This window comes from Pseudorca crassidens, chromosome 3 (assembly GCF_039906515.1).
Source record: "Pseudorca crassidens isolate mPseCra1 chromosome 3, mPseCra1.hap1, whole genome shotgun sequence".
Classification (NCBI taxonomy): Eukaryota; Metazoa; Chordata; class Mammalia; order Artiodactyla; family Delphinidae; genus Pseudorca; species Pseudorca crassidens.
In genome coordinates, this window is record NC_090298.1 from 99534897 (window position 1) to 99561576 (window position 26680).

The following is a 26680-nucleotide window of genomic DNA, read 5'->3' on the forward strand; positions in this document are numbered from 1 at the left end:
TCCAGAAATTGTTTTGATATTATAGAATCTAGAAGTATTATTTCACTATAGCCAAATCACAAAGGGATGTTGAAAACAGCCTAGCAAACTTATGTCACCAGATAGAATTAGTCATCAAAAAGGCACTATTTAAAGGAAAATAAGTTTAAAAAGGAATAGTAAATATGGCATCTTGAACATAGACTTGAAAACAGGTTCTCACTGTAGCTCATTCCATTTGTCTCATCCCTGCTATATATATCCTTTGAATTAAAAAAATTCCCAACTTAGAGTGAATGAGTTCTTGCCAGGCTACTTTAAAAAAAAAAAAAAAAAACAGCTTTCTTGAGATACAATTCACATACAATAAAAACCATTTTGAAGTGTACAATTAATGGTTTTTAGTATATTCACCAAATTATGTAACCATTACCACAATCTAATTTTAGAACATTTTATCACCCCCAAAAGAAACCCCATACTTATTAAATGTCACTTCGTATACCCATTCCTAGCCCTAACCAACCACTGTGTATTTTTGGTCTTTATGGATTTGTCATATTTAGACATATGTAAGTGAAATCATACAATGTGGTCTCTTCTCAATACAATTAATTTCACCATATTTTTGTTTCTAGTCAATATAGATGAGTCTTTTCAGAATAGTAAAAACCCACAATACCATTCTATAAAAGGTTTTAAAGAACAAGGGCTAGATATTGTAATTTATTGGTTCTTTCCTTAATATTAATTATTACTCATTTTACTATCTCATACTCTCCTCATCCTGAGATTTCTCTATAGTATATTTATCTATTGATATAATACAATATTTGGTCCCTGGTTTCTTCTAGTCTCACTCCTTGGAAATTATCAGTTATTTTGATATAGAATAAATTGAATATGGTGACCTTCTGATTCTGCCTCTAATTGTACATTTGGAAAAGCTGAAGTGAAAACATAACCCTCAAGAACTCATTATCCTGGTTTAATACTCAACAGGCATGGAGAAAAGAATAAACTTCATTCAGAATAACTACCTGAGTTTTTATGAGCAGGAAATTACAAGAAAAAAATGATTGCAAAATTATTTGAAAGAAATTAAAGATTTGCAGTAAGAGTTACATTTCTTATGACTTCTATTAAATTCAAAGAATGTTGGAAAGGGACACATAATTGGCAAATTTAACTTAAGAATAACAGAATAATTCAAGAACATGTTTGACCAGTTCCTTCCCCTGCTCAGACATTTTGCCTACCACTGTGGTCTTGAGTGAATATACCTAAGTTATTGATATATTGCAGTGAAGCTAATTAAATAATGGAATGGAACTCCTTTCATATTATGGCATCTGAGAACAAAACTAGCTTAAGACATAATAGAGTTGCTCTGTATGGGTGGCTATGCTTGAGAGGACAGAGTTCAAGTTGTGATGACAAAAGATGCCTTATACTGAAACTGCAGTATTAGCAAAGTACATCTAGTGCTTGAAAAAGACTTGCTATGTAAAGTGAGCCTTGCATCTCCTATTTCATTAGAAACTCTAAACTAAGTCATCCATCATCCCCTATTAATTTCTCTATGGTAAAATTCAATGTGCTTAACAATCTTGCCCCAAGCTTACATATCCAAACCCACTCCTCTCCTTCCTGCATGTACCCACTCTTCCAGAAACAAAATGCCACTCACTGTCCTCAAACAAATGAAGATGTCTTATGTCTTCATGCCTTTCTTTGCAGACACTGTTTTCTAGTAACTACTTCTCCCTGTCCACACCTCTGCCTGGTAAATTCCTATTAATATTTTAAGCCACAATTCAGATATCATCTTCTCTTTGCAGTGATATACAACTCATTTGCTCCCTCCTCTGAGTTCCTATAACCCTATTGTTGTATTTGTGCCATAGAACACACACACACACACACACACACACACACACACACACACTGCATCTTGTCTGCTTATTTACTGTACTGGATTTGTAAACTCTTTGATCATAAGATAACAACTCATTTCTGTATTTCTGGTAGCTTGCATAGTTCATGGTCCAGATTGAGTATACTACATATGTTTGTTGACTAAGTTAAAAATAAGCAAATAGACACAAATTCTTTATGCCAATACCCAAACTATCCTTGCATACACCTTAAATAAATATACCTGCGATATTTTAAAGATTATAAGCATGGAATCAGTTTTCTGGTTATGGATGACAGAACAAAGGAATTTTTTAACCTGTTTTCCTTCTTCAAAATCTATTGAGAGCCAGTACTACTAATAATGCAAGCATCAGCAACAATCTGAACACACTGCCAGTAGCTCTGACCACTACCTGGTGTGAGCCAGAGAATAGCCTGAGAGGTAAAACAGCACAACACATACCTAAAGGCAAGTGTCGCAGTGATGGCAGTTTATCTCATCACCCTTAGATATGAATGAGATCTGAGCTCTAAGACAGGCCACTACAGAATCAGGAGACATCTGTGTGGAAACCTAATTCATTCTTACAACATGGCAGTGAGTATGATGCTGGAGGAGAAAGCATGCTAAAGTCATTTTTATTGTCCATAACTGAACCTTCAATGCAAAGGAGAATCCTGGATGTCAAGAGGGGTGAAGGAAGGAAAGGAAGCAGCAATTATCAGATCAATGAGCTACACCAACCTACCACTGCTTAAATGCTGATGCTTGGGGGAGTGAAGGTGGGGGTGGGCTTGTGCCCAAAGGAAACAGCCAACTTAGGAAGAGAGCACTCAAAACAATATAAATCAGAGTTGGAGCTCATTCCCTTTCTTGTTCCATTATCTGTCCATTTGACAGTATGCAGTGTACAGGCTGTCATGGTTTGAAGATAACTCATAAGCAGGGACATAAAATACATGACCTTAAGAATGGAAACTACAAAAGGAGAGAAAGATACTGAAAGAACATACACTATGGAAGAATTACTTGTAGGGGGGAAACAAGATTTCAGACAAATAATTCTTCAAGTTCAAAGAAATTGCAAAGAAATGTGACCTCTCTTTTAAAAAGAGAGTGACACAATAAAGATTTTATAAAAAATATAATAAAAACTATTGACACCCAACCAGAGATGTATGGTATAGGCTTTAAAAAAAAAATCACTTAAAAGAAAGAGAAAGTAATAAAGATAAAAATGACTCTATGTGGAAAGAGTCAAAGTAAAATGAAGCATGACTGGAATTTTGAAGAATATGCAGAACAAAAAGTATTCAAAGATGTAAGAGGAAAACATCCTTGAACTAAAGATTATAATCCACACACTGAAAGACCATACTGGGTCTTAAGAAAAATTTATTCCAACTCTTTTGATTCTACTGGAAGTAGAACGAAGTCTAAGCGAGCTAATTTCTTCATCCTGTATTGCTAGAAGTACAAGTATATTGTCTGAAGTAGTTTAAATTATGTAGTTTAAAAATGATGTGAAACTCACTATTTATCAAAAATTTACCTGACTTTTACAGGGATTATTTATCAAATAATATTTTGTCTGTTAAAGAAAAATTTACTTGCATCTTACTGATATTTTCAGGGCACCCAAGTTTATATTGCTTCTGTTAAATATAAATTAATTTTATTAAAATAGCTCTTAAATATAGAATACACCATAATGTAAAATTTAAATGTCATTTACTTATCTATCAGTCTATCCACTAATATTTATTTAATTTACCTACTTACATGTATTTCTTTCTATCTACATATGTGATTTGAGAAATGCCTAGAATAGTGTTCATCCCATGTTAGTGACAGTGACTTCTTATGATAGAATTTAGAGTCTGTTGGGGAAATGTTTTTGATTGCTTCTTTGTGTTGTTTGCATTTGTTAATATTAGCATTAGCGGCTTCCCTGGTGGTGCAGTTGTTGAGAGTCTGCCTGCCGATGCAGGGGACACGGGTTCATGCCCCAGCCCGGGAGGATCCCACATGCCGCAGAGTGGCTGGGCCCGTGGGCCATGGCTGCTGGGCCTGCACGTCCAGAGCCTGTGCTGTGCAACGGGAGAGGCCACAACAGTGGGAGACCCGTGTACTGCAAAAAAAAATAAATAAAAATAATATATATATATTAACATTAATTATTTCTAAAAACATTTTAAGAAGTATAGGTTAGATAATTTTATTGGGATATTTAAAATCTGAGCAATTTTGGCCTCACTCTAACATGTTTTTTAAAAAATTATTTATTATAGTATTTCCCAGAGTGTAACACTTATATAAATTAGTAATATGCAAAAACTCTTTTGTCATAAAATAATTTGGGGAAATGCAAAGAAAAACCAAATAGTTTTCTTTAAAGCATGATTATTGAAATATCAATGCTATTGTTTTTTAGGATGCTACAGTAAGGAAAAAATTGTATGCAGTATTTCACAAACATATTTGTTTGTAGAAGATTTCTTATTTTATTCTTTCAAAACTTGTCCTTGAACTAATGTCAAGGGAGCACACTTTGTGAAGTCTCTATTAATGTTTACTTTGGTTTGAAATCCTATATCCAAGATATTTATTAGTACTTTTTTTAATTGAATAAAATATTTAAAAAAATTCTACAGTGCTTTATAATTTTCAAATTTTCACACACATGGTTTCATACAATCCCTTAATAACTTCTTTTTTCTTCCCCCTATCCCTATACTGTCCCTTCCCCCTTCCCTCTCCCCACTGGTACCACTAGTTTATTCTTTGTATCTGTGAGTCTGCTGCTTTTTTTTTTTATTCACTAGTATGTTGTATTTTTTAGATTACACATATAAGTGATATCATACAGTATTTGTCTTTCTCTGTCTGACGTATTTCAGTTAGCATAATGCCCTCCAAGTCCATCCATATTTCTGAAAATGGCAAAATTTCATTCATTTTTATAGCTGAGTAGTATTCCGTTGTATATATATACCATATCTTCTTCATCCATTTGTCTGTTGAGGGACACTTAGGTTGCTTCCATATCTTAGCAATCATAAATAATGCTGCTATGAACATTGGGGTGTGTGTATCATTTTGAATTAGTGTTTTTCTTTTTTTCAAATATATACCCAGGAGTGGAATTGTGGGGTCACATGGTAGTTCAATTTTTAGTTTTTTGAGAAACCTCCATACCGTTTTCCACCGTGGCTATACCAATTTACATTTCCACCAGCAGTGTACGAGGGTTCCCTTTTCTCTTCATCCTCTTCAACAATTGTTATTTGTGTTCTTTTTGATGATAGCCACTCTGACAGGTGCAAGATGATATCTCATTGTGGTCTTGATTTGCATTTTCCTGATGATTAGTGATGTTGAGCATCTTTTCATGTGCCTATTGGCCATCTGCATGTCCTCTTTGGAAAACTGTCTTTTCAGTTCTTTTGTCCTTTTTAAAATCAGGTTGTTTATTTTTTTGATGTTGAGTTGTATGAGCTGTTTACATATATTGGATATTAACCACTTATCAGTCATGTCATTTGCAAATATCTTCTCCCATTCAACAGGCTGTGTTTTGGTTTTGTCGATGGTTTCCTTTGCTGTACAAAGCTTTTAAGTTTAATTAGGTCCCATTTGTTTATTTTTGCTTTTGTTTTCTTTGCTTTAGGAGATAGATGCAAAGAAATATTGTTGCAATTTATGTCAAAGAGATATCTGCCTATGATTTCCTCTAGGAGTTTTATAGTATCCAGTCTTATATTTAGGTCTGTAATCTATTTTGAGTTTATTTTAGTATTAGTACTTTTTATATGAAGGAATTACATACCCTAATTTAAAAATAATGGGGAACATAGCTTTACCTTAAATAGCCACTAAATAATGTTACAAAGATTTTTGATACCATGTTACAAAAATATTTTACACTGGATATTGGTTCAACTAAGAAAAAAATTAAAAACTGGAATAAAATATGCCAGAGCTATAATATCAGATGCCTTTGAGTGTCAGAAAGAGTGATATTTTACCCCTTCTTTATACTGTTCATACTTTCCAAGGATTTTCAATTTTCATGCATTATTTCAAAATGAAAGAAAATGTTAGCATTGAAAAACAAGCATAAGAACATCTTATATGTGCCACATCTTCTCTCTGAGATTTAACAAGTGGATAAATCTTTTCAGATTTAAATAAGATGGGAAAACTCACACTGTGGTCTGCTTTCTGCTTCTTGTGTTCAGTTAATTATATGAAACATACTATTAAGACAAGGCCTATGCACTTTAAGTAGTATTTCAAGTGCTGAATTAATTCTATGTGAATTGCATTTAATGATTGAGAATTGATGATTGCTATTAATGAACCCAATATTTCCTGGTATTATTTGTAATTTTTATTTTGTCATAATAAACTACAAACTTTTTTATTCCCTTTCTCACAAACTGGTCAGAGACCTTGTGATTCTGGCATTTGTGCAATGGACCCAGGAGGACTGGCTGAAATGATTGGGTAAAGATTGTTTAGCTGGTGCATAATGCTTCATCACAAAATGCATATTGCCATTCGCACCAGACACCATGGTTTTCTACAGATCACAATTCCAAGAATATGTTAAACTCACACCAGACTATCCTAATTATAGCCTTTAATGTCTATAAAAAATTTCCATGGTTCCCTACATTTTTGTTTTAATTGTGTAACTGTGAGATCATTCATTGCCATCCTGGAAATCATATGCAGCCATCTCATGAAGGTTTTACTATGCCCCAAGCTCTTATGGATTTTGATATTTTAACAAGAATATACTTAGAGGTTTTATGAGAATGACAGCATCTTTATAGTTTATTCATCAAAATTTTTCCAGCTAAGTTAGGGTCTGAGATATCTATAAGTATGCCTTTTTACACAAGATATTGATATAGTGAATATATCCCTCTGAAACAGAGAAATGTGATCAGCTTTTTTACTTAGACTTAGATCACATGCTCCATTCAGAGTGGATTCTCACCCATATCAGTTAAGATTAGATTCCTATGTGAAAAACAGAGTCCCCAAATCACAATGGCTTTAAAAACATAAAATACAACTTTGTTTCTTACATACAAGTCTTGAGGCAGGTCAGGGCTGACTTGGCACCTCATGTCTACAAAGCCCTTAAGGACTGAGTTTTCTTTCCTTTCAGTATTCCTTTTGACCATCTCTGACATAGCATGTTCATACTAATTGTATAAACTGGCAGCTAGAGCTCCAGCCATCAAATCTACATTCCAGGCAAAAGGTTTGAGGAAAGGGATAAACATTTACAAGAGTATGGGGCAACTTTTCTTTTAAAAAGTTTTCCAGAAGCTGCCACTCAATATTTTCACTTCCATCCTTTTCCAATTTTGTTAGATGATCACACATACCATCAAGATAGTATTTATTCTTCATGACTAACTGCTTAGCTAAAAAATTATATGTTCTATTTTTAAGGGGAAAATGCTGTTTGTATCAGACTACCTGAAAGAGGTTGGCTAAGAGTTAGGCAGGGAGTGGCCCCGAGAATGAAATGGAGACTATATCAGGAAACAAGGAAATAAATACACAGAGTAAATACAGATGTCTAGTATACTGAAAATAAGAATAAGAAGAAAGATGAATGATAACAAATAGACGAAATGCATGGTTTTACAGAGCAAGATTGGGGAAAAAGGAATGGCAGAGAAGGGTAAGTTAGGCTTTATATTAAATTTTCAGTATCTGTATTATATGGGTATTAGCAGATTTTTGTATCTGATGCCAATATATCCCATACCGTGCCCATAAGTTACAGATTTCCCATTACAGTACTAAATCAAGTTAACAGTTTCCATAAGAGCACAGACTTGTTCATATTGCACATGGAACTATATTCAATTACTAACTAGGTTCTACAGTGTTTCACTTATTTTTTAGTTGATGCATTTCCTCTTGCTATGAAAATATCAGTTTCTTCCTTACTCAAGTTTGAGTATTTGATTTCTTAAAGAGAAAGTTAATTTTGTAAAAAGGAAAAGGAAAACAAATAGATAAAAAGGAGCTGCTATGATATAATAACTTTATTGTCTAATTCTCAGCCATCTATGAAGAGTAGATAATTTTCACTCTTACACTAAGAGTAGGGATGTAGGAGAAAAGATTGAATTATCCCCCCCAAAATAGGAGATGTAAACACCTGCCTTAGTTGCTGACTTTTTGATTCTGTTCTAGAAAATTTTCCCATGAAAATATTTTTCTTCAGAGAGATAATCCAGTCATCCTTTAGTGTCTGTGCAGGAGATTGGTTCCAGGACACCTGTCCCCCCCCACCAAGGATACCAAGATTCAAGGAGGTCCACGACCCTCATAGAAAATGGCAGAGTATTTGCATATAACCTAGGCATGTCTTCCATATACTCTAGATTACTTAGAATACCTAATACATCTCTAGATTACTTAGAATACCTAATACAATGTAAATGCTATGTAAGTAGTTGCAAGTGTGGCAAATTCAAGGTTTGGAGTTTTCTTGAATTTTTTTTTTTTTTTCCAATCTGAGGTTAGTTGAATCAGAGAATGCAGAACCTGCCGATACAGAGGGCCGACTGCACCGAACTTTATTTCTTAGGTGGGAGTTTTATAAAAGTCATTATCTATTTCTATGGTTCTCAAATGGAGAAAATGTGCCTCCCAGTAGACATTTGACAATGTCTGAAGTCATTTGTGGTTGTCAGAACTAGGGGTTGCTAATGGCACTTAGTCGGTAGAGGCCAAGGTGATGTTAACCATTCTACAATGCACCTGCCAGTTTCCCCTTCCCTGTCCCCAACAAAGAATTATCCATCCCAATTGTCAATAGCACTGAGTTGTACAACCCTGAACTATATGAGTTTATTTAGAATGAAGAATACTCTCTATTAGTGCCAATGATATACCTCAAAATATATATTTGATTTTTCAAAAAATAACACCTACTATAATTAAATTTGTACAACTCTAATTCAAGAGCTCTTAAGCTGAATTCCATGCAATGCAAGAGTGTCTATGAATCTTGAAATCATAAACAAAATATTATGTAGGTGTACATCTGCATATTTTGAAGGGGTAAGCCCATACCATTTATCTAATTGTCTAAGGGATTTATGACCTGACAAAGCCAGCCACTAAATTTATTTAGAATGCCAAAGAATTCTAGTGTATTAATCAGCAGTGTTCTTCCCTCCAGTGGGCCAAGCTGCTCTTTCAAGCACTGTTTCTCAGCACATTCTCTAACCTTACTGTATTAAGACATGACATTCATGGAAATGAAATTTAAAGATTCCCAATTGAATCCTCTTTAATTAATAGAAATAGTATCGACAAAGCAAAGTTTCTTTTGGAGAGCTTGTGATTTAAGAAACCAGATTTCCCACTTTAACCAACATTTCTATAATTTACACTTGAATATGTTAAATATCTTTTGTGATACACATTGCTTTGGTGTTTAGGATGATAGTATACCCTCTACAGTTAATAATGTATTTCCTTAAGATCTGTTCCTTGTCTCTTGTCCTGTCTCAGGAAATGATATTACTATCCATCCAAGTCACCACACCAGAAACAATGAAGGAAAATCTCCCTCATCTCTTCCCTTTCAACTCCAATTATTTTGCAGTTCTATTCATTCTACATCCTAAATTTTGTTTGAGTCCCTTCCCTTTTCTCAATCCCTCATGCTATTTTTTTCAGCTCAATATCTCACTCTCTTTCAATTAAATATTGCCTTTATAGACTGCTAACTGCTATCCCTGATTTCAGGTCCTCTCTACTCCATTTCATTCTTCATACAGCTGCAGAGCCATCTTTCTAAGCCATCTTTCTAAACTGTGAATCTGACCAGGTCACATTTCAGTTAAAAACATTGAAGGTCTCCCTGTTACCTCCATGCTAACGCCCCCCTTTCTGGCCTTGTCTCCTGCTACTGCTACCCTCTCTGGAGGCTAGGCTCTAACTGCATTGATTTCTCACCATCCCTGGATATATGCTTTTCTGACTCTGCTCTGCTTTGCTTGAATAATGTTCCCTCTCTTGTTGAAATCTTATTCATCTTTCATAAGGAAGCTGGCTTCAAAGTCTTTTCCAGTTCTCTCAGGCAGAGGTTATTTTCTCTAATTTCTGTTCAAAAATCATTTGGCACTTCATTTAATATCTTATCACCTTTGTTTTCCAAGCACCTTGAGCAGTTCATGTACCTATGAACATTTCCAGTAAATGTTTCTGTAATGAGATTGACAACACTATGTAAATTTAAGACTTTGCTCAGTACTGGACCATCACGGGCAAACATTGTATTTGTTGGCCAAGCTAAATAATAGAGAGATGATGAATTCATGCAGCGAATGAAATGAAAATTTTGCTATCAGCTCTTAAAAATTGTAACCTGCACTTTAGCTTTCTAAAATACTATTATTAGGAGTATAGAACATTGTTCTTGCATAGAACAAGTGTTACTCTCTCTATTTCTTTAACCACAATTCTTATTGCTGTTATTGAAGGAATATACAGTAGCTGAATTGCAGATAATTGCAGAAGGGTAGGAGTTCACAAGTTTTAAGGTGAATGAATGAACAAAGTAACACCATTCAACTTTTCATTTAAGACACTGAATGACCCTGAGTCCAGGGATGTTGCTGAATAGCTTACAATGCACAGCACAGTCCCTGGCCCGTTAAGAAATAATTATCTGGACCAGAATGTTACTTCTGCCAAGCATATGAAACATTGCATATATTTTAATAGAGATGAACCTGGAGGCTCTTGAAATATACATGGCTGTTTTTATTCACACTAAATGGCCCCAAGCCTCTAGGTTTTTATTGTACATACCATGATGCCTTTTTAAGATTATACCCCCCTGAATCCAGTTTATCCAGAAGCACACTGGCTTTTGGGGCTCTATTAAAGTTAGAAGTCCACTGATAATACAGAATTGAAAATGTAGAAATCATACATATTGTTCGTACATTTTTCCTGAAGTAAAAGAGGGAATATTAAAGTAGAATATATTAGATATCACCTGAACAAAAAGTGCCTTGAGAGCCAAACACTGAGACTATCTTTGGTTTAGCCATTATTGAAGGAGTTACTGAATTCTGAATATAATACAATAGTGGTACTTTTATAGTATAGTTTACTTCTTTTGGAGTTGAAGGACTATGTCATTGAATTGCATTTGCGAAGTATCATGGCAAATATTGTTAGGGTACCTGGGACCTCTTTCCGATTAATTCCAAGTTTAACAGCAGTGAAGACTGCTTATTATTCAGTTACTTGTCTAATTTACAAAGAATCATCTGTTTTCTCTTGGTAATGTGGGTGTATACATACGGATACTCATATTTTCTAGTTCACAATTGTGGCAAGATTGAAGTAAAGGTGATAGGAAATTGACCCTTTCTCAGGTTAAGTAAGAAATATCCTAGACACCTGCCAATTAAACTTGTAACATTGTGTTACTCCTTTCAAGTTAAACAGAACAATTTTAGGAGACCATCCATACGCTGCATTTTACAAAGACTTTCCAGAAATAGCATTTTATTGTAATTGATGCAAGACGTTTTTCCCATCCTTGAGCTTATATTATTCAGTCATGTGTGCCTAAAAAGCAAAGCATTTTGGAAGAAGAAAAATAACATTTAAGTAGAATATATTTTATTTTGCTTTACTTCTAATTCCTTTTGAGTACCATGTTTTAAAAAAGAAATGGAAACTAGAAATAATCCGTGGGCATGGGCAACTAGAGGTTTTTCATAGTCTAGTAACTTCAGAGATGTTAATAACTCAAGAGACTTCTGATTTCCTTTTCAGACTTAAAAGGACTATAAAATTTCTTTATTCAGCAGATTTGTAATGTCTAACCTCCCTGTCCTTGACTTCTAACCCTACCTTTGCTTGGGGAAAGAAGACTAGTTAACTGATTATATTAGGTTAATAAAAATGCAACCCATAAACTCCCACTTGCTGTTTCACAGAAGGCATCCTATCATTTATTTAAAAGCCAGAAGAAAGAAATGTCATTCCATAAAGATAAGAGCAACATTTTATTACTTGTCTAGACAATTTAATTGTTGAAAAACATCAGTGGATATTAGAGGGGGAAGTATTGGCATCACTTATTTCATGTAATAAATTAAAAACCTAAAGTGAATGTGATTTGACAGAATGTTTAAGCAAGGAGGAGGGAGCAATGTTAGCATTTTAATTTTGTTTTGATTGAAGATAGTTTCGTTCCACCATGAAAAAATCATGCTATTTTTCCAGCATGCCTCATTTCCAGTGGAACTCAGTAAAATGTGCACGTGTTAACATTAGATTCTGCAGGCTTTAATGCAGTTACAAAAAGGAGTTTTGCCAAAAGGAGGGATAAATATCACAGCCATTCATTTCACAGTGCTCTCCAATCTGGCTGCAACTGTTTCCCCAAGCAGCATGTCAGTGAATAAAAAAGGAAATTCAAAGGAGGGGCAGGAGAAAAGGGATTTAGGAAGAAGGGGGTTTTAAAATACTTTTGGCTTTAGAGAAAACAATTCACAATCATTAGCATGAGTAAAATTGCTGTTTAGCCTAGGCTAATGAAAACATTATGAAAGCAGAGATTTTTCAGAAACAAAATAAAACAAAAACACAAAAACAAAACTATCCTCTGAACACCATTAGTGAAGACTAAGGGGAGCCAGGGTAACTAAACATCCACGTTTCATAGTTGAATCCACCCCCCCCCACTTCCTCAGATTATGAAGTGAATATCCTCATTTAGTGTGCTTTTCTATGTTCATAGAAAAAGACTGTATCCTGCTGACTTTTTCTAAATTGGTTCTTTTAGCATTTGTTTACACTTCTGTATTTTTTACCATGCAATTTTTTGTCCTAAAGTAATTACATATTAAAAAGTATAACCCTTTGGTTACCAAAATGGCCAATGCTGATATTGTTAATAAAGGAAGAGAGCAAGGAACTTATTTTGACTCTGGTTTTATTTCCTGATGAATCCACTACTGTGGCGTCCTCCGCCAGTGGGAGATGGGGCACATAATGATGGCAGTTCTCCTGTGGAATTATCTATTCCAAAAATGTGTTGGTTCAATGACTCTCTTTGTAAAAAGGAAATATGTAAACATTGTAAAATCATTTTTAACTATGTTCTCATTTATTTTCTTCATCAATTCTAGGAGGTACATACTAATGTCTATTCCATTTTTAAAAAAATTTTACTGGAGTATGGTTGATTTGAAATATTGTGTTAGTTTCAGGTGTACAGCAAAGTGATTCACTTATACATATACATATATTCATTCTTTTTCAGATTCTTTTCTCATATAGGTTATCACAGAATATTGAGTAGAGTTCCCTGTGCTATACAGTAGGTCATTGTTAGTTATCTATCTTATATACAGTAGTGTGTGTATGTTAATCTCAAGTTCCTGATTTATCCCTCACCTCAACGTTTCCCCTTTTGTAACAAGTTTGTTTTTGATATCTGTAAATCTGTTTCTGCTTTGTAAATAAGTTCATTTGTATCATATTTTTTTTGGTTCTACTAAATTTTTTTTTCAATTTTTTAACGTCTTTATTGGGGTATAATGGCTTTACAAAGTTGTGTTAGTTTCTGCTTTATAACAAAGTGAATCAGTTATACGTATACATATGTCCCCATATCTCTTCCCTCTTCTGTCTCCCTCCTACCCTCCTTATCCCACCCCTCTAGGTGGTCACAAAGCACCAAGCGGATCTCCCTGTGCTATGCAGCTGCTTCACACTAGCTTTCTATTTTACATTTGGTAGTGTATACATGTACATGCCACTCTCTTACTTTGTAACAGCTTACACTTACTCCACCCCATATCCTCAAGTCCATTATCTAGTAGGTCTGCATCTTTATTCCTGTCTGGCCCTAGGTTCTTCATGACCATTTTCTTTTTTTTAGATTCCATATATATGTGTTAGCATATGGTATTTGTTTTTCTCTTTCTGACATACTTCACTCTGTATGACAGACTCTAGGTCCATCCACCTCACTACAAATAACTCAGTTTCGTTTCTTTTTATGGCTGAGTAATATTCCATTGTATATATGTGCCACATCTTCTTTATCCATTCATCTGTTGATGGACACTTAGGTTGCTTCCATGTCCTGGCTATTGTAAATAGTGCTGCAAAGAACACTGTGGTACATGACTCTTTTTGAATTACGGTTTTCTCAGGGTATATGCCCAGTAGTGGGATTGCTGGGTCATATGGTACTTCTATTTGTAATTTTTTAAGGAACCTCCATACTGTTCTCCATAGTGGCTGTATCAATTTATATTCCCACCAACGGGGCAAGAGGGTTCCCTTTTCTCCACACCATCTCCAGCATTTATTGTTTGTAGATTTTTTATAATGGCCATTCTGACTGGTGTGAGATATCTCATTGTAGTTTTGATTTGCATTTCTCTAATGATTAATGATGCTGAGCATTCTTTCATGTGTTTGTTGGCAATCGGTATATCTTCTTTGGAAAAATGTCTATTTAGGTCTTCTGCCCATTTTTGGATTGTGCTGTTTGGTTTTTTTGATACTGAGCTGCATGAGCTGCTTGTAAATTTTGGAGATTAATCCTTTGTCAGTTGCTTCATTTGCAAATGTTTTCTCCCATTCTGAGGGTTGTGATTTTGTCTTGTTTATGGTTTCATTTGCTGTACAAAAGCTTTGAAGTTTCATTAGGTCCCATTTGTTTATTTTTGTTTTTATTTCCATTTCTCTAGGACGTGGGTCAAAAAGGATCTTGCTGTGATTTATGTCATAGAGTGTTCTGCCTATGTTTTCCTCTAAGAGTTGGATAGTGTCTGGCCTTACATTTAGGTCTTTAATCCATTTTGAGTTTATTTTTGTGTATGGTGTTAGGGAGTGTTCTAATTTTATTCTTTTGCATGTAGCTGTCCAGTTTTCCCAGCACCACTTACTGAAGAGACTGTCTTTTCTCCACTGTATATTCTTGCCTCCTTTATCAAAGAAAAGGTGACCATATGTGTGTGGGTTTATTTCTGGGCTTTCTATCCTGTTCCATTTATCTATCTTTCTGTTTTTATGCCAGAACCATACTGTCTTGATTACTGTAGCTTTGTAATATAGTCTGAAGTCAGGGAGCCTGATTCCTCCAGCTCCGTTTCTCTTTCTCAGAATTGCTTTGGCTATTTAAGGTCTTTTCTGTTTTCACACAAATTATTAAAATTTTTGTTTTAGTTCTGTGAAAAATGCCAGTGGTAAGTTGATAGGGATTTCATTGAATCTGTAGATTGCTATGGGTAGTAGAGTCATTTTCACAATGTTGATTCTTCCAATCCAAGAACATGGTATATCTCTCCATCTATTTGTATCATCTTTAATTTCTTTCATCAGTGTCTTATAATTTTCTGCATACAGTTCTTTTGTCTCCTTAGGTAGGTTTATTCCTAGATATTTTATTCTTTTTGTTGCAATGGTAAATGGGAGTGTTTTGTTAATTTCACTTTCAGATTTTTCATCATAAGTGTATACGAATGTAAGAGGTTTCTGGGCATTAATTTTGTATCCTGCTACTTTACCAAATTCATTGATTAGCTCTAGTCATTTTCTGGTAACATCTTTAGGATTCTCTATGTATACTATCATGTCATCTGCAAACAGTAAGTTATACTTCTTTTCTGATTTGGATTCATTTCTTTTTCTTCTCTGATTGCTGTGGCTAAAACTTCCAAAACTATGTTGAATAATAATGGTGAGAGTGGGCAACCTTGTCTTTTTCCTGATCTTAGTGGAAATGTTTTCAGTTTTTCACCATTGAGGACGATGTTGGCTCTGGGCTTGTCATATGTGGCCTTTATTGTGTTGAGGAAAGTTCCATCTATGCGTACTTTCTGGAGGGTTTTTATCATAAATGTGTGTTGAATTTTGTCAAAATATTTCTCTGCATTGATTGAGATGATCATATGGTTTTTTTCCTTCCATTTGTTAATATGGTGTATCACCTTGATTAATTTGCATATGTTGAAGAATCCTTGCTTTCCTGGGATAAACCCCACTTGATCAAAATGTATGATCCTTTTAATGTGCTGTTGGATTCTGTTTGGTAGTATTTTGTTGAGGATTTTTGCATCTATGTTCATCAGTGATATTGGCCTGTAGTTTTCTTTCTTTGTGACATCTTTTTCTGGTTTTGGCATCAGGGTGATGGTGGCCTCATAGAATGAGTTTGGGAGTGTTCCTCTCTCTGCTATATTATGGAAGAGTTTGAGAAGGATGGGTGTTAACTCTTCTCTAAATGTTTGATAGAATTCGCCTGTGAAGCCATCTGTTCCTGGGCTTTTGTTTCTTGGAAGATTTTTAATCACACTTTCAATTTCAGTGCTTGTGATTGGTCTGTTCATTTTTTAAATTTCTTCCTGGTTCAGTCTTGGAAGGTTGTGCATTTCTAAGAATTTATCCATATTTTCCAGGTTGTCCATTTTATTGGCATGTAGTTGCTTCTGGTAATCTCTCATGATCCTTTGTATTTCTGCAGTGTCATTTGTTACTTCTCCTTTTTCATTTCTAATTCTATTGATTTGAGACTTCTCCCTATTTTTCCTGATATGTCTGGCTAATGGTTTGTTAATTTTGTTTATCTTCTCAAAGAACCAGCTTTCAGTTTAATTCATCTTTGCTATTGTTTATTTCATATCTTTTTCATTTATTTCTGACCTGATCTTTATGATTTCTTTCTTTCTGCTAACTTTGGGTTTTTTTGTTCTTCTTTCTCTAATTGCTTTAGGTGTAAGGTTAGGTTGTTTATTTGAGATGTTTCTTGTTTCTTAAGGTAGGATTGTATTGCTATAAACCTCCCTCTTTTAACTGCTTTTGCTGCATCCCATAGGTTTTGGATCATCATGTTTTCATTGTCATCTGTCTCTAGGTTTTTTTTGATTTCCTCTTTGATTTCCTCAGTTATCTCTTGGTTATTTAGTAATGTATTGTTTAGCCTCCATGTGTTTGTGTTCTTTACGTTTTTTTCCCTGTAATTCATTTCTAGTCTCATAGCGTTATGGTCAGAAAAGATGCTTGATATGATTTCAGTTTTCTTAAATTTACTGAGGCTTGATTTCTGACCCAAGATGTGATCTATCCTGGAGAATGTTCCATGCTTACTTGAGAAGAAAGTGTAATCTGCTGTTTTTGGATGGAATGTCCTATAAATATCAATTAAATCTATCTGGTCTATTGTGTCATTTAAAGCTTGTGTTTCCTTATTTATTTTCATTTTGGATGATCTGTCCATTGGTGTAAGTGAGGTGTTAATGTCCCCCACTATTATTGTGTTACTGTCGATTTCCTCTTTTATAGCTGTTAGCAGTTGCCTTATGTATTGAGGTGCTCCTATGTTGGGTGCATATATATTTATAATTGTTTTATCTTCTTCTTGGACTGATCCCTTGATCATTATGTAGTGTCCTTCCTTGTCTCTTGTCATTCTTTTTTTAATAGTCTATTTTATCTAATCTGAGTATTGCTACTCCAGATTTCTTTTGATTTCCATTGCCATAGAATATCTTTTTCCATCCCCTCACTTTCAGTCTGTATGTGTCCCTAGGTCTGAAGTGGGTCTCTTGTAGACAGCATATATATGGGTCTTGTTCTTATATCCATTCAGCAAGCCTGTATATTTTGGTTGGAGCATTTAATCCATTCACGTTTAAGGTAATTATCGATATGTGTGTTCCTATGACCATTTTCTTAATTGTTTTGGGTTTGTTTTTGTAGGTCCTTTTCTTCTCTTGTGTCTTCCACTTAGAGAAGTTCTTTTAGCATTTGTTGTAGAGCTGGTTTGGTGGTGCTGAATTCTCTTAGCTTTTGCTTGTCTGTAAAGCTTTTGATTTCTCTGTCAAATCTGAATGAGATCCTTTCAGGGTAGAGTAATCTTGGTTGTAGATTCTTCCCTTTCATCTCTTTAAGTATACCATGCCACTCCTTTCTGGATTGTAGAGTTTCTGCTGAGAAATCAGCTGTTATCCTTATGGGAGTTCCCTTGTATGTTATTTGTCATTTTTCCCTTGTTGCTTTCAATAATTTTTCTTTGTCTTTAATTTTTGCCAATTTGATTACTGTGTGTCTGGGTGTGTTTCTCCTTGTGTTTATCCTGTATGGGACTCTCTGTGCTTCCTGGACTTGGGTGGCTATTTCCTTTCCCATGTTAGGGAAGTTTTCAAGTATAATCTCCTGAAATATTTTCTCTCGTCCTTTCTCTCTCTCTTCTCCTTCTGGGACCCCTATAATGTGGATGTTGTTGCATTTAATGTTGTCCCAGAGGTCTCTTAGGCTGTCTTCATTTTTTCTCATTCTCTTTTCTTTAGTCTGTTCCACAGCAGTGAATTCCACCATTCTGTCTTCCAGGTCACTTATCCATCCGTCCTTCTGCCTCAGTTATTCTGCTATTGATTCCTTCTAGTGTAGTTTTCATTTCAGTTATTGTATTGTTCATCTCTGTTTGTATGTTCTTTAATTCTTCTAGGTCTTTGTTAAACATTTCTTGCATCTTCTCAATCTTTGCCTCCATTGTTTTTCTGAGGTCCTGGATCATCTTTACTGTCATTATTCTGAATTCTTTTTCTGAAAGGTCACCTATCTCCACTTCATTTAGTTGTCTTTCTGTGGTTTTATCTTGTTTCTTCATCTGGTACATAGCCCTCTGCCTTTTCATCTTGTCTATCTTTCTGTGAATGTGGTTTTTGTTCCACAGGCTGCAGGATTGTAGTTCTTCCTGCTTCTGCTGTCTGCCCTCTGGTGGATGAGGCTATCTAAGAGGCTTGTGTAAGTTTCTGATGGGAGGGACTGGTGGTGGGTAGAGCTGACTTGTGCTAAGCATGTTTGATGTCAGGTGGGCAGAGTGAAAATTATGGCTAGGTTTCATTTCCTATTGTTTTCAGAAAAATGTATTCATTAATTACAAATGTGGATATAAGTTATTTTAAGGTGCTAATTTGAAAGTATTGCAGATAAGCATAAAGTAAAAGAAGACTAATTCTCGGGCACTTTTGCTGCATCATGGAAAATGGTGTCTTTTTGGCAATTTGATAATACATGTAGACTATATAAATTGCAATGAAACATTACATTAGGTAAAATGTTTTGAAAATACTTTTCCTTTGTTTTTAAAATGAAGGGTCTACCTTAATAATTATGATTTCTTGATAACTTTTTTGAGGGTGATAAATATTTAAAAGTTTATAGTCAAAATTTATGAAATATTTTGAAAACTTGGCATATTTATAAATGGACAAATTTATCTGAAGTTTTAAAAACTGTCAGAGATAAGAGAAGATCTTTCATTTGAAATATAAGCATGCTACTACTAAATTTTGATGACTAAGTTATCAAAGTTTTTTGATATATAAAATTTAAATGGAATATATGTTTAAAATATGTTTATACATTTAAAGTAAAATTGTTGATAATTCACAGGATTTTAAATTATGCATACTATTAACAAATGATTTCTTCATTCTTAGTTTTTATGTGTTTTTGTTAAACTATACTTGCTGTTTAAACTGATATTTTGTCTTTTGTTTTCTTTTTTCTAACAGCTCCTTCAGGTTGGAAGGAATACCTTTATTTGGAGGCATGTCAGTTCATTTTTGTCACTTCAGATTCATCATTATGACTTCTTGAGGCCAGATCTAATTTTGAAGTAACCAGAAATCTGTCCATCTTGGAGCAGCAAACCCCTCAACTTGGAGCACAAATGATCACTGATATGGTCTACATAAAACCATCTGCCTCTAGTCTGACAGCCATGAGCAGAGCCCTGGGGGCAAAAAAAGCCACAGCCTTAAATCTCTTTACTCAGATATTACCAAGAAGATTAAAAAAAAAAAAAAAAGATGAAAAGGACTAAAGAAGCAAACCTACAAAAAACCAAAAAGCAAACAAAAAAATCCATCTTATTTTACCATTGAAATTAGTCCCAGATGTGAACACCAAAAAATTTATATTCAGTAATTCAGCCAGTAAATTATAATTTATCATTTGGGAAGGTGGAAGTATAGAAATAGGTATCTGTAGCCAGAACTACTCAGCATTTCAAAATATGTAGACAAAAACAAAACAAATAAACAAAACTGAACAAATGAAGGAACACTGCAGCAATGAACAGTATTAGAACAGAATGTTGCTGTTTGCAAAGAGGACGTTTGCCATCTTCTGTACACATTCAAAGCCATAACGGAATAAGAGTATTGTCAATTGCTTGAAAATTTTCTGCATTCAATCCTTCACCCCATATTGGTTGAGAGAGGAGGGGTCAGTTCTTGCTGATTACTTCTCAATGAACTTCTACTATTTGCACTGTCACTTCCATTCAGGGTAATGCTGTGTGCTGTTATTTGCACAGATGGTCCCATGAGTTTTGAGACCACAACAAAGTTTCTTGCAGGAGTCCAAAAAAGGAAACATTTAAGAATTCTCCAGTCATTGATTTCTCTTTCTTCTATAAAAAATCAGTTATCTAATAAAAAATGGACTTGTCTCAGATTAAAGAACAACTACAAAATAATAATGAAAAAAAATCAGTGTGGTCAAATGAATGAAAAAGGGATCAAAAGGTTTTTTTAGTGAGGATCATTTTATATCATTAACAGCCAAGAAGTCAAATACAGTGAACTGTACACTAAACATCTGTGTTGAACATCTATTTGTTCTCTTAATTAACAAAACCATTTGTAATTTGTATTTGACATAAGAGATTTTTATAGCCATTTATCTATGCTTCATGGGAAAATGTACTAGACAAACAGCATTTTCAGTTTATTTTTCTAAATAAATGTGTTGTTTGTATTATTTGTAGTTGCTTATTTGATTTGGTTTTCATTATCTGGAAGACATTTTCTTTGGTCATTGGCAAGCTTTTATCATACTAATTCAGAACTAATGGAAGACTGAATTTCAAATATTTTTGTGGTATAAAATTGTGCTTTCTATTCCTTAAACTCTGAAGAAGTGATATATTTTTCACTAGAACCTTCTTGTCAAGAGTTATTTTAATATTCTAGTTATGCTAAGTATCTGCAGTTAGTTTTAATATATTGGGGACATTCAAAACAGAAAATTTGAGTATTATATCAATAAGAATTTCCTCTAAGTTTCCTTCTTGGAAATCTGCTCTAAAAGATAAAGATTAGATTTTTTTTTTTAGGCCATTAATCATACCTAATGAGTCTTCAGTCTCACCCAGAGATCTGCTGAGAACTTCCATCAGTGTATATAAAAAAAGACTAGGCAATCCTACTGGAGCAAAAACAGAATTCTCAGTCAACAAGGGCTTATTGAGTGCCCACAAAGTTCTCACCCTTACTTGAGACTCATCAGCTGGAGCCTGTATTTATGGTCATTGCTACCACCAGTAAGTAGTGCCCAGCTCCAACAAATTATGCTTTTCTTAACTGGAGTATAATTGACACCATTATGTTAATTTCAGATGTACAAATGTAATGACTTGATATTTGTATATATTGCAAAATAGTTACCACGATAAGTCCAGGTCACATTTGTCAGCAAACACAGTTACACATTTTTTTTCTTGTGATGAGAACTTTCAATACCCCTTCTCCTAGCAACTTTCAAATATGCAATATGGCAATATTTCAAATATTGCAATATGGCAATAGAGTAGTATTAACTATAGTTATGTTTGTGATGCTCTGGAGTGTGGCCAGGGGAGAGCAGGAAGATAGTGCCAGCCCTCTGAGGTCTTTGGAAAAGATGCACTCAGCCTTTTGATGAGTGTTTTAATTAGAGACCCTCAGGCTGCAGCTATGCTAATCAGTTAACAGGTTTCTTTCATAGAAAGACTGATCTCCTGGGTCTGTTTCCTCTTGCTGTGCCGGGGTTGGAGGGGGGGGAGTAGCCCTTTAAGGACTTGTTCTCCCTTGGTTCAAGTCCTGTGGGACCCATAAGCACAAGCCCTACTGGCCACCAGAGCCAGGCAATGTAGAAGTGTTCCCTGGCAGCGGCCGCAAACATTGGGTTGTCAGACAAGGAGACAATAAACTCCTTTCTGGGACACACCAGTGAGATGGAGTGAGGGGGAAGGAAAGAGAAAAGACTGCAAGTACCAGCCTCTATACCCACCCACCTACCCCCAGGCCCTTCCTAGACCCCTAAACTGTGTGCCGGACCAGAAGCCTGCACCTCAAGCCGAAGCTCCAGGACAAGTAAGTAGGCCCCTTTCTCAGAAAGACTGGGGGTGTGTTTCAGTCTGGTCTTTGTGCAGTGCCCTGGGGGTGAGGTCTGACAAGAAATGACTCTCTGATTGTTACAGTCCCATAGGGCCCAGGATCACAAGTCCCCCAGCCTCCAGAGCCAGGCAATTAAGGGGCGTTCCCTGAGCAGCAGCCCCCCAAACCGAGGGCACTAGACGTGTAAAACCTCTCCTCAGAGAGATACTGGTGCTCTGGAGGGAGGCAGAGGCGCAGTGTATAGACGGCGCCCACAGGCAGAAAAGAAAGGAAAAAAAGGCTTAGAATTGGGGAGAAAAAAAAAAAGATGGAGTCTGCCGGTTAAAAGGAGCCAGGGGCGGAGCATATAAGTGGCTCCTGCTGGGGGAAAAAACCAACGCAGATGGCGCCTGCCAGCGGGCCGGGATGTGAATTTAGATGCCTGCTCCCTAGGCCGATGCTTTAAGCCTCATTCACTTAAAAGTCTCCGAGCTTCTGGATCGGCTGCCTCTGCGTTGGGCGCCCTGGGGCAGGTGAGTCAGCCCTTTAAGAGCGTTCCTCAGTTTGTGGGTCTCGCGGTCATCGTTTTCAAAGCTAGATGTTTTGGGGCCTCGTTTCTCAGGCACAAGTCTTAAAAGTTGAGGTGCTCAATGTGGGGTTCAAACCCTTTGCTCCTCAGGGAGCTCATGGTTGAGTTGCTTCCAGACTGTGGGTCTCTGCACTGCATGTGGGGTTTATGGTGAACACTGTGTTCCCTCCTCTCCCACCCGCTTCACTGTGGGCTCCCTCTCATTAGCCTGGTGCAAATGAGTTGCTCGGTTTTTAGGTTTTCTTCAGAGGAAATTTTTCAATATGTAGCTACAGATTCGGTGTGTTTGTGGAAAGAGATGAGTCCAAGATCCTCCTAAGTCACCATCTTATACTGGAAACCCCACAAACAAATTATGTTCAACAAATTAAAATAGGTCTTTAGGTTTATTCCCAAACTATGATCTGAAACCAAATTCCCATTATATTGTTCTTCACACTTAAACTGATTTACTCTCTGCAATCTCTCTTGGTAGTACTTAGAGTATCCTGTAACGTGATGAAGAAAATTAGTTTGTTACGCATGATTTGAACCCATTAAAATTAAGACATTGTACATGAAAATAACTCAGCTAGGAATCAACTTGCAGGTTCCGGTGTGAGGCATTGAAGTATGGATACCTGGACTCATTTAGATTCTTTTAAAACCCATGCTGATTGCTTCAAGCTGTGAATTATTTAAGTTCATAAACAGGAAAGTCAACTGTTCTCCAAACATCTAACAACAAAATCCATCAAGAATAAATGATAAAAAAATTACAGTTCTTCATTTTATGAGTATTCTTAGCAATAAGCAGTACTATATCTACTGTAGTCTGTGGAGAGTGTCCAAAAGATTTTGCAAAGTTGTGACATTATCAGGCCTGCTATTCAGCAGGGTAACTCGTAGTAATTTATAAAGGGAGTTGGAGTGAGGCTAGGGAAGGTGGGGCACAGACCAGAAAAAAAGTCTAAAATTTTCCTTGGATTTAGTTTATTTATTCTCTTCCACTTTAACTACATTTACTTTTCGAGTAATTTCACTTGTCCATCACTGGATCTTCTTTCATCCTCTTTAAGAGGATAGCTTTGCTATCTTCATAATTCAGTATTACTTTTGCAAAATCTATTAAACAATATTCAGTTCCCATTGAGAAGTACTATTATACTTATACATATTTTTAGAACTTAGAATGCCAGTGAAGTTAATCTCTGCTTTCTTACATTTGATTTTAGAATACAGGTGTGTTATTTACATGCACCTCTCTCCTTGCTGGCCCCAATTCACGAAATTATCAGGTTTATTGACATGGGTAAGATAATTCTCTTTATTTACTGAGTGCCCACTCTGGAACATGAACTGTCTTGGGCAGTAGGAAGAAACAGGTTACAGATCCTATTCTGATGGACTTTATAATCTAGTTGGAGAGAAATACATTAAACATGTAATTTCACCAGTTAACAAAAAATACAACTGTACTAAATTCTATGAAGAAAGTTATATGGTATGCCCAGACCCTATATCCAGTGGATCTCAGTGAGGGAAGTAAACTTTGGCTGAGATCTGAAAGGTAACTAGTTGATAAACGGGGCAAAATCATGTGAAAAGCAGTGCAAAAAGGAAAGAAAATAGGATGTCAGACCACCTGAAAACAAACCTAATTAGCTTGAAGCAATGAGAGTAAAAAGCATACCACATAGAAAACTGGTGAGATGGAAGCCAGATCTTACCTAGTAAAACAGAGAACAAGCATCCATGAAAGGTAAAAGTAGTAAGTATACAGAAATAACAGAGGTAATAGCAAGTCTATCTGATATAACAAATGTGGGTTTAATTTCTGAAAAGACCCAGGCTGATCCCACTCCTTCCCTGCCACACAAAGGTTTTACTTCTACTTCCAAACAAAATAATGCAGACAGTTACATAATAAAACAATGGGTTAAAGTATATCTGATTGAATGCAAACCATAAGAAAAAGGGGTTCAAGATGAATATCAAAGAGAGCGGAATTACAAATAAAAAATTAAGAATGACACTGGGAACATTTTTTGTTTATATAAGGTATACTTCTCAAGGTATAAAAAAATGCTTAACTAGACACCTGTGAATTCATAAAGACTTGAGCAACTACAGGTAGACTAACAACAGACATTTAGAAATATGTTGACACCAATTTCTATAAAACTAGGTTTGCCTATATGTGTCAGACCTGACAACTCTCTAAAATCAAAAGGGATCCAGGCTTTTTAAAATTCGCTGCTCTGACATCCTTAGAATATGACCTTTGTCCTTGTGCTGCAAAACAGTTACCAGAACTCCAGGCATTACATTCATATTCCAGGCCACATGATTAAGAAACAGCTCACTTCCTCCTTTTTAAGGAAACTTGCTAAAACATGTTCACACGATATTTTAGTATATTTGTTGTTCAAACTGACCACACCAGCATAAGGAGGACTAAGGAATATAGTGCCTGGGCTGGGTACATTGCCACCTTAAATAAACTTGGTATTCTGACACTACAGAGGCTAGGGAGAATGAATGATGTTGTACAAAACTATCTAATTCTGCCACAAGACTTGAAAAATGTAGCACCGATTCATCGTGCCATGAGTTTTTTGTTGGAGATTTTAGACACTAAATTATGTGCAAACCTTAGGGAATAAGATTTTCAACTCATATCTTTGGGAGCAAAATAACACAGTGGAGTCATATCCTGTCAACATTTAATTTTTATGGATTCTACTATACTCATGTCTATCCCTTTCCATGAACATATACCCAACATTAGTAATGACATGGAAAACCTCTATGTGTCTCCTGTTGTGAACATCTCATCACACTGACTGTGATTCTGGTCCAGAAGGCACTGTGCATGTACAGATGATATAAGAGATTTTCACAGGACATTTTGACCCTTGGGCTTTCACACTTCATCACTGTGATATTCTAATGTGTTGGTAAATACAATATTTCAGTAACTCATTTGTGCACACCTTAATGGAGTGTTTTATCAGTTGTTTTGGGGGAAAAAGGAGTATTGGAATTGTCCAACATCTTTTTACTTAATAGGTACCTAAGTTTGGGAGCTCATTTTATGTTCATTCTAAGAAAACATTTCTTACTTCTTTTTTTTTTTTTGGTTTGATCATAGCTAAAAAGATGTTTGTTCACTGGTTGTGGTGACAAAATCCAGGTATTTCAGAGGCTTTGATAGAGGAAACCAATACACCATAAAATTAAAAAGGAAATATGTAAGCAAGTAGATTTATGGGTTCCCATGGAAAATGCAGGTCCCCACAGATGTGTGCATTTGCCTAACCAGTCAGAGACGTTCTTTGGCCCTGTGCCAATTCAAATACGTACAGTAACAGCTAAATGTGTTTGAGATTATTTAAAATTTAGAGGTGAAAAATAGAGCATATTGTGGCATGCAGTGTCATCTATCAGAGAAAGGGTAGTCCACACTTTTCAAGTTACTTCAGTCTTTTTAATCATAAAATAAAACTAATCCATGAATTTAACCAAGCACAGCATGGAGACATATGTTCTGTAAGCTCCCTTCAGTTTTTCTAGGGAAGTATTTAAATATTTCAAAAGTGTTTATTCTTTATTACCTAATGTACAGATTGAATCAGCAATTTGCTAACCTGATATATTTTTCTGAATAATTTTTTGTTTCTGTATTGAATGACAATAAAATATAGAGTAATTTTTTAATGAAACATGAAGATGAGACTACAAAAGTGAATAATATTTAGTGTGTTAACAATTCCTTTGCAAGATTATCAAGAAGGAAATATGCAATATTTTACCATAATCTAAAGAAACACTCTATTTTTAAACTGAAGTCGAGTTGATTTACCATGCTGTGCCAATCTCTGCTGTACAGCACAGTGACTAAGTTATACATACATATTCTTTTTCAATATTCTTTTCTGTTATGGTTTATCCAAAGAGATCGGATATAGTTCC

The 26680-nt window shown here is 35.4% G+C and overlaps 1 protein-coding gene across 2 annotated transcripts in view; it reads left to right on the forward strand.

Annotated features, from left to right (window-relative positions):
* PRR16 (proline rich 16) overlaps window positions 1–20758 on the forward strand; it is a 269296-nt gene extending 248538 nt beyond the window's left edge. For both annotated transcript variants that reach the window (XR_010942072.1, XM_067731525.1), the window contains exon 3: window positions 19510–20758. The gene's annotated coding sequence lies outside the window, so the exon portion shown is untranslated. The remainder of the gene's footprint in view (window positions 1–19509) is intronic.
* The last annotated feature ends 5922 nt before the right edge of the window (window positions 20759–26680 follow it).